Source organism: Mus caroli, chromosome 6, assembly GCF_900094665.2.
Source record: "Mus caroli chromosome 6, CAROLI_EIJ_v1.1, whole genome shotgun sequence".
In the NCBI taxonomy this organism is placed as follows: Eukaryota; Metazoa; Chordata; class Mammalia; order Rodentia; family Muridae; genus Mus; species Mus caroli.
In genome coordinates this window covers 142,409,907-142,419,557 of record NC_034575.1, presented here as the reverse complement: position 1 = coordinate 142,419,557, position 9,651 = coordinate 142,409,907, and the positions used below count along the sequence as shown (strand labels likewise).

Below are 9,651 nucleotides of genomic sequence, written 5' to 3'. Positions count from 1 at the left end.
AGTGGAACTCTGAAGACCCTCATGCATGCTAGGATGGTAGACAGGTGTCAATCACCAACTTTTATCCCCAGCCACACACCTTGACACCTTGATCACCCTTCAGGAGACATCTGCTCACCTCTTTTACTTTTCAAGTGTATATGGTACCATCTGTTAGCCATCCTGACCAGAACAAATCCTGGAGAGAGAGGAGTCCATAAAACTCTCTGACCTTTGAATTGTCACCTTGAAGCATGGTGCCTGTTCCATGGACTTTGTATACTATGACGCAGTGTGAACACAACTGTCTATCCTTCTGTTTCTAAGAGCTCAACTCCACCCCCAGTGGGCTCTCTCTCTCCTTCCTTTCCATATGGCCGGTTTACTCTGTAACATAATTTGAATAAGCCCAACTTATGCATTGTCTTGTTAGGCTCATCAGTACAGTGATAACAGTGCCATGATGAAAGTAACTGGTTGGGAAAAGGGCTTATTAGGCTTACACTTCCACATCACAGCTCATCATTAACGGAGGTCAGGACAGGAACTTAAACAGGGCAGGGACCTGGAGGCAGGAGCTGATGCAGAGGCCATGGAGGGGTGCTGCTTGGTGGCTTCCTCCCCATGGCTTGCTCACCTTGGTTTCTTACAGAGCCCAGTACTACCAACCCAAGAATGGCACCACCCACAGTGGGTTGGCCCTTTCCCCATCGATCACTAATTAAGAAAATGTCCAACAGGCTTGCCTATGGCCCCATCTTATGAAAGCATTTTCTTAATTCACATTCTTTCCTCTCCAATGACTTTAGGTTGTATCAAGTTAACATGAAACTATCTAGCACAGAAATAAATCAATCACAATTTCTCTACTTTATCCTTGGGTCAAGTTTAGGTCTTAATAAGACTCTAGACCTCAATAGGATCATTTTTAAATAAAAGAAAAAAGACTTTTCTGAATATGTATAATCTCTAGCCAGAAACTATAAGCCCAACATAAGGCCATACCTATAACTCCAAAGTTTCCTGCCACACCTGGGGCTCATCTCAGCTGGAGAGCCTTCAGTTTTTACAGTTTTTATTTGTTTACCAGTCACTTGCCCATTGAGCCATTAGCTGCTGCAGCTGAAGTCTTAGGGGCTAGAACATGGAAATGAAGGCTGGGAAAACAACTTGAGGAAATCTCTCATAGGAACCGGCACTCTGTTTTGTTGGGTGTGCTTTGTGGTTCTGGTAGACATTTAAGGCTACTTTTGAGGGAACCTGTGTGCTTCCCCTACTGTACTTGTCTGGCTTCAACTCTCTTTACTTGAGCATGGCTTTCCCTTCAATGTCTTCTCTTTGCTGAGCTCCTGATTTTCATACAGTCCATTCTCCCTGGAGCTCAATAGGGTTTCATGGATGTGCCCACTGGTTTTCTCGAGTCTAGCTTTCTTGCACAGATCTTACATGCCTTTGAAGCAAGCATCATATTTGCTTGCTTGAGCAGGAAGGGGGACAAGTTTTTCTCAGATTCCAGACCTGTTCTTTTCCTGATCCTCTTGATTTCCACAGTTCCATCATGGTAATCCAGTCTGTATTCCACTGGGTCTCTTGAACTTTGGGGGATAGAATCTGGTGGGCTTTCTGGAAACTTCTAGACATAGACATTTCATAGTTGATTCTCCACAGGGAAGCAGGCTTATTCAGCTTCCCACTGAATCTTGAAACTTCCCTGTTAAATTTAATTGTCATATAACTCCTTGTCAGTTTCTTTCAAAGTCTGGAATTGGAGCTGGTCCTTGGGGTTTTCCTATCTGTTCAACGAGGGCAGCTTGGCTGAATCTTCTGGTATAAAATCTGGACATTTTTTACCCCAGCTAGGAAGAGAAAAGGCAGGAGAAAGCTTGTGTGTGTGTGTGTGTGTATAAGTGAAGAGCATTATGATTGCAACTGTCCTACCTTCGTGGTGCAACTTGATCCACCCAATGTCAACATTTGTCTTGACTACTTTAAATTTTTCATGTACAGGGGGCTATTTCTGTTCCTAAGTTAGTCCATCTATACAAAGGTCTCTTCTGGGCCCACTTCTGTATATGGAAACCACCCCAGTTTCCCAGAAGACACTGGGCTTTTGACACCCAAAATCTCATCATTAGTGCTTCCCTATGCCCATGCTTTCTGCTCTGTGGATATTTTCCCACCCATTGGTGGAAGTCCAGGGTATAACAATTTAAATGATCATCCTGGGGAAGGAAGGAAGACTTGTGGAAGGAGGCTGAATCTTCCCAATGCTCTGCTCCACATGATAAAGAAATAAGCCCTTGCTCTCTGAGCTCTTCCCACGTGCTCTCCATCACTGTAACAGCACAGCACATTTTATACAAAGGGTTTACTGTTTGAGGAAGCCAGATACATTAGCTTGAGAGGGCACACCTGGGAATATACCTTATATGAGTAGCCTTCAAACATTAATTTACTGTCTCAGTGTTTCAGGGGACCACAGTAAAGAAGCTTACAAGGCTGGGTCTTCCTGAAGGCTCTGAGGGAACGTGCCGTATCCACTATCTCTCGTTGTCACAAAAGGATAACTTTTCTCTGTGTCTCCTCACATTGTTCCCTCCAAAAACTACTTAGTAAAAAAAACCCTACCTTGGGTGTGCTATTGGGATGCGGGTAGAGCAGGGAATCAGGCCTTGTATCACACCTTTAGATCGTGCAGTTAGGGGTGCCTCCACGATGGACTGTGGTACCTCAGCCAGTACTTATGCCTGTATTTACTTCCTGGATCATAATGTGAGTGGTTTTACTCCACTGCATTCAGCATAGGCACCAAACTGCTGGGGCCCAGTGACCCTGGACTAATGTCTAGAAACATATTCCAAAGAAACTCTGTTTTTTCTATGTCATACATTTGCCTCATGTACCTAGTTTCAGTGACAGAAAGTTAACACCACACATCTGTCGCTATGTCCACATTACCGTTTATTTAGAGACAAGGTTTCTCTCTGTAGCCCTGCCTGTCCTGGAATTTGTCTGTAGACCAGGTTCGCCTCAAACTCAGAAATCCACCATCCTCTGCCTCCCGAGTGCCAGGATTAAAGGCATGTGTCACTATGCCCAACTCTATTGTATACTTTTGTATACATATGCCCACATGAATGATCTCATTTTAATGGATCACATTTAACCCAAGTAGGTCACATTCCAAGGTACAGTATATGAGGAGCGAACATCCCAGACCAGCAAGATATGGATAGATAGATAGATAGATAGATAGAGATGAAGTTAACTGATAGATTGATATAGATGTTTTCCCCAGGCCCAAGTTCCACTCCTGGAACCCATGTGGGGAAGGAGAGAGGTGACACCCAGAAAATACCCTGTGACCTCCACATATGCATTATGACACAGGCATGCCATCCCCATAAATAGCTAAGTATAAAAGGAAAAATCTTTGAGGGGAGAAGGAGGGGGATGTGGAGGGGGGAGGGGGAAGCTTCAGCCTCCCCAGAGCTAGGACTTGAGGAGGCTGGATTACTTCAAGTGTCATTAATAGCACACAGTCTTAAAGTGACAGTGCAGAGACTCTGAGCCATGCGTGTGTGACAGAAGCTTGTATGCTTTCCACTGAACTGTCCTTCATCTCGGATACCACACACAGAGATGTGAGTAGCAGGAAGTCTGACTCTTTTTCAAATAGCCATAGTCCACCTGGAAGGAGCTCTCACATAAACACGAAATTGTGCCACCCCAACATGCCACCCCTGTGTGACCCAAGATTTACAAGCCTCCGGAGCCAGCCTGTGGTCCAAGCTGACATCATACCCCTGGCTGCAGAGCCAACTTCTACCTAAGCTCACCAAACAGGTTGTGCAGCATTCCAGAGTTTCTTTGGCTATTAACTTGGTGTGGTATTCACAGGCACTCTTTATGGCCTGGAGTTTGCATTCTGGAGGCCCTTGACCTGTATTCCTGCTTAACAGGGCTGTGTGTGTGGTCTCCTTCACAGGAGGCATATCTAAACAGAGCATAATAAGACAACATGTTGAAAGCATACAGAAGAATAAGGATAAACTGTTTGCTTGAAGTCCCTTCAAGGGACTTACAGAATAATGGGGATAACTAACAGCCTTGCTGCAGAAGGGTGATCCGTGTCGAACTTCACGGAGACATTATTTGAAACTGCCAGGTTGTTGTGAATATTTCCCTTCTCTAACCCACTCTTATTGCCTCCTGGCGGGAGATGGGACTGACAGCAGCGACTTTAAAAGCAAGCGAGATGCATCATGGCCTGACCGGAATCTGGTAATATTTGTCACTGTCATATTCCAGATGGTAATTTTTTAAATAATTTCTTTCAGTTAGATCTGATGTATATGCCGTCAGAAATGTCCGTGGTAAGATTTTTTCTTGCCAAAACTCTAATGGATGCTCACATACTATGAGATGCAGGTAGTGAAAATTTTTTTAAGAAAAAGACACTTTCAGGAAACGACATTAGGGAAACTTAGCTAATGGTGTATGTGATTTCAGGTAGAGTAGACTGCTGGACATGGAAATAGGCCTGGTGTAGGTGTGCGGGTTTTAAGAGTTTGAGTGGGAGACCTAATGAAAATTAGAGCCCGTTACAAAGGTATTATAAATCAGATGTTTTATTGTAAATCAGGCACCAAGCACACACATGGTGCACACACATACTTGTAGGCAAAACACTCATACACATGAAATAATAAAATAAATGAATCTTTTAAAAAAAGTCCCTTTAATGGAAGTAGGCATGGTGGAGAGGGCTTGGGAAGTAGAGGCAAGAGGACAGGGAGTTCAAGGTTCTCCTCAGCTACTTAGCAAGTTCAAGACCAGCATGGTATGGTCTTAGTGAGACCCTAAAGTCAAACTAAAGTAAGAACTTCCTAACAAAAGTACCAGAAATCACCTAACTTAGCAGAGTCCACTCCCCCCATTTGTCTCCCCTAGCATTGAATCTAAGCGACCTATCGTGTATGTTAGGTGAGTGCTCCTCCACGGGCTTACAGTCTCAGCTCGGCATCAGCATTTAGATGAACACTCATGAATGAGCTCACATAAGGCTGTGCCAGCTGAAAATCCCCACCTCCTAGAGCTTTTGTGACCCCGGGGTGACTGTTCAGTCTGTGACTGAGCACACTAATGTCCCTGGAAACAAACCTGCAGTTATGTCATCTTTGTGACAGTGTAGTGTAGATGACATTTGGCATAATAAACACTCTATTAGCTAGGTTTTAAATTTCACTATAGTTTATTAGTATACTCTATTATTATTGTTGTTGTGTTGTTGTTGTTGTTGTTATGAGACAGAATATCATATAGCTCAGGCTGGCTATGAGCATAGTCCAGGATGACCTTGAACTCCTGACCTCCTGTTTCCACCTCAGAGTACTAGGATTACAGGTGTGCCCTCTGCACCACATTACATTGCACCAAGGACTGGGTCCAGACACTTTACCAACTGAGCTACATCCCAGTCCTGAGTGTATGTCAAACCTGTATACGATAAATGAGTCTACTGTGTCATGTGAGCTGGGGTCCCATGCATTCTATATTCACTGTATCCCCTCCTTTGAGAGAAATGTGCACATACATGGAGGTCCATATTGGGCGACTCCCTCTATTTTGTGACCCAGGCCTTTCACTGAATCTGGAGCTCACTGATTGGCTGAGCTGACTGGCCAACACGCCCCAGTCCTGAGGTCACAGCTGTGGTCCACTAGGCGCATGTCTTACATGGGTTCTGGGTATCCAGCCCTCCAAGTCCTCTCACTTCTCAGCAAGTCGTTTAGCCACTGAGCTGTCTCCCAACTCTGCCTGCATTTCTTGACCCCTACAAGGGCCATGCTTGACCTGAGCCACTGAGGCCTATGAAGGGGCCTTCTTCCTTGTGCCTCAAAGATGGTTACCTTGTGATGTGTTTCTCATTACACAGCCCCACAGATCCCTTCCTCACAAAGTCATTCAACTGAGTAATGCCGAGTTTTTACCCAAAGAAGGCTCACTGATACTTGAAGTATCCACCGCAAGATATTGTAATTTATCAGGGAAACACACGGCCAAAGGCCATTCATTAGGTGGCAAGTTACCACACTGGAGCAAGGGGCCCATGAGTAGCTATTAACCACATTGTCTGGTCTGAGGATACCTTGCAAGGTAAATATTAGGATAAAAATTGGGATAGAAACTTGACTAGAAAGCTGTTAGCCAGAAATGAAGAGAGGATCCATCTCACGGTGAGAGAAAGACATCTGCTAAGGTATAGGAAGATAGGAAATTACATGACAAGGGGCTGCGAGTGAAACAGAATGTCAGGAGCAACAGAGAGCTCGACTGGAGGTGTGGGTCGGGGGTGACATCATGGGAGAACCTGTGCCAACTATCCCATTGGCGACGAAGGTTTTCAAGTAGGGAAGGAAGATGTTTAGATCTTCACTTTATAAAAATTAATGTGCAGCAGTGTGATTGGATAAAGAGCTTAGAAGTTTCAAACTTTAGAACTGAGAGACTGTCATGGAGCCAGAGAGACCAAGCAGCTGACACCATCTGGCATAAGCAAGGCTTGACGGGTCTCACAGAATTTTGGTAAGCACCTGAAATATGCTCACGTGATTGTTTCAAGGGAAATGGTATAGGAACCAAGTTATAAGAAATTTAACATTTTTCTTTGACAATTTCATAAGTGCATAGATTGTATTCTGATCAAAGTTACTTCTGGTCGACTTGTTTTGTCCCGTTCTGTTCCCTCCAGGCCCCTTCTTAGCAAGTTCTGCTCCTGCTTGCCTATCATTACAAAGAAAAAGAGATGAATTTCTGAGTTTAATTTGGGTTGTTTGAGGGACCATGAGTGCACCATGCACTTGTGACAGCACCACTGAGGGGAAATGGCTTCCTTCCCCTGGATGTCCTAGACCACAGATAATTCCTCAGCTAGGGGTGGGGGCTTATGAGCGACCCCTGCATTTAGAACTTGAATCATTTGCAGTGCTTTGTCTCATATTACGGTCCCTCTGTGGCATTTCTATTTCATGTAGAGCGACATGGTGCACCCTACACATGTCGTACTTGCAGTCCGGCATGTGATTTTCTTTACCTCCAAAGAATGTCAGACGGTAAAGTTATAGATACAACCCCAAAGTGACATTGCAATAATGGCAATGTCTTAAAACAGCAACAGACAGTAAAATATGGAAGGAAAAAATGCAAATACTAAAGGGGGTGTCGGGTGCACATGTGCGATGGGGAAGCTTGGGTTAAGGATTCTTATTCTGCAAGGAAAGGCATAGCTAGGTCAGGAGAGTAAACAAGATTGCATTGGATATCTTTGTGTGTGTGCCCATGTGTTTGTGTGTGTGTGTCTGTGTGTTTATATATATATATATACAAACTAATATATATATATATATATATATATATATATATATATATATATATCAGAGTGTTTGTGTTTATATATCTGGGCTCACAGAGATGAGCTGACCATTTCAAAATGTATGAATATTTTAATAGGTCAAGTTACCTATTACTACATTGCTTTCCAGATAATTCTGTGCCAATTAGCAATGCTGCATACAGGTAATATAGAACTGAGTTTTCTTTTCCATGTATCACCCCAGCATTGGACGTTATCATTTTAATTCTTTTCAAGCTAAATGGCTTGGTAAAAGTGGTACCTCCTTTTTATTTTAATCTGAAACGAGGTGGATGCTGCCCATCACTGTGGTCCCCATGGGATCCCATGGGGGTCCTTGAGAGTGATTTAGGGAGCATTCATTAGAAGCTAGTTGTAAATCTTTTACATAAGCAGTAATATCACATACCCCACATACTTACACATACAGAGTACAAAACATACAAATTCCTGATAGTCAGGTTCTTTAGGTCTGGTGTTCACAAGCTTCCCCTGAAAGGGCTAGAACACAAATATGGTAGGCCCAGTGGGCTGGTGTGAAGTCGAGACACTGTGTAAGTAAGCGTGAAAACTACTCTGCACAAAATTTGACAAAGCACAAATCATACTTGAGTAGACTTTTATGCCAAATGGTGTCCACTCATAAAACAACAACAACAACATCAACAACAATAACAACAACACCCTGAACCTGAGTGAGGGTCTTAGCTAAAGTCTGACATCTCTGATGTATTGGAACCAGGGTAAGCTCTATAGAGGACAGGCTCTGAACGGTCACCTGTATAAGTCACTGGCGTGCTGAGCTTTCATGATGGAAACCATCTTTCAGGGGAACAAAACGCTTGTTTTTGCTTTTGGTCTTGGAGGTTGTCGTTTATGGTCAGGTGGGCCTCTGGAAAACATGCAGAAACTGATGGTGGAACAGAATCACTCAACTCATAGCTAGGAAGTGAAAGAGGAAGAAGGACTTGGGTCCTACCATGCCCCAAGGGCATGCCATCAGTTAACCTAGAGTCCACCTCCAAAGAACAATGTCATGGTGAGGACCAAGCCTTTCCATAGGGACCCTATAGACATTTGAAATGTAAACGAACAGTTGCTTTCTTCAAACACTTTGGCGATGAGTTTCCTTTCCATCAAAGACTTTATCTGAGTCCATTTGGGAATCTGCCACAGGCTACAGTATTTATCAAAATGTGCGTATGCACATATGCATACGCATGCATGCATCTTCCTTATGATGTGTGCAGCTGGGGTGTGAGATAGCTCTGAAGTGGTAACAGGTTTTAGGATTTATCCAGAAACACTCCTAGGTTGAAGCATTTTCTCTATTTAGATGCAGAGGTGGCCGTGGGAGAGGATAGCAGATTGGGCTTGTGGTCAGTGTATGCAAATGATCTCTTCCAAATGTAGAATCTCACTGTCTGTTCCTAGTGGGTTTACCACTGGCTACATAGACAAGAATGGCCTCCTGCCTTTGCCTCCCAATGCTGGGTCCATGCACATGCCCCTACACAGGCCATACTCCTGTGTGCCCATGATGATGACTACGGACGTATCTGACATCAAGGTATGCTTCGGCTAATTTTGGGAAGCTTGTGTTTTTGCTTAAATTTATGTAACTTTTCTTCCAAACCTTTCAAGTGTTAACATCTTTCTATTTAGATTTCATTTACCAATCATTCCTTGGCTAAGGCATTCAAATTTCTATGATTTCAAGAAAGAAAGAAAAAAAAAGAGGGTGTAAATTTAAAAAGGCCAGAAGTAGATAACTAAAATGTAAGAAATGCTGAGTGTGGTGATGTATGCTTTTAATCCCAGTACTTGGGAGGCAGAGACAGGCAGATCTCTGTAAGTTCAAGGCCAGCCTGATCTACAGAGGGAGTTCCAGGATAGCCAGGTTTACACAGAGAAACCCTTACTCAAAAAAGTAAACAAACAAACAAACAAACAAAAGAACAAAAAACAAGTGAGAGTAAACTAACCCTCTTCAGAGATTCATTCTTCTATCTTGAAGTTCCAAAAATCAACCCCTAAATCTAAGACTTTATTTTTCTTTAGACCTTTAATGAACAGAGTTGGGAGAAGTTTATCAAAATTTGCATACATTTAACTGTTTTCCTGAGCATTCTGATGCTTGGCTTGGACTGACTTTTCTCGTCCTGCCTCCCTCTTTCCCTCTCCCGTCTTCTCTCCTCCCCTCCTCTTTCCTCTCTCTCTCTCTCTCTCTCTCTCTCTCTCTCTCTCTCTCTCTCTCT

The 9,651-nt window shown here is 43.4% G+C and overlaps 1 protein-coding gene across 6 annotated transcripts in view; it reads left to right on the top strand.

Annotated features, from left to right (window-relative positions):
- The window catches only part of Sox5 (SRY-box 5), a 938,356-nt gene that overhangs the window by 156,189 nt on the left and 772,516 nt on the right, over positions 1-9,651 (top strand). The window lies entirely within an intron of this gene.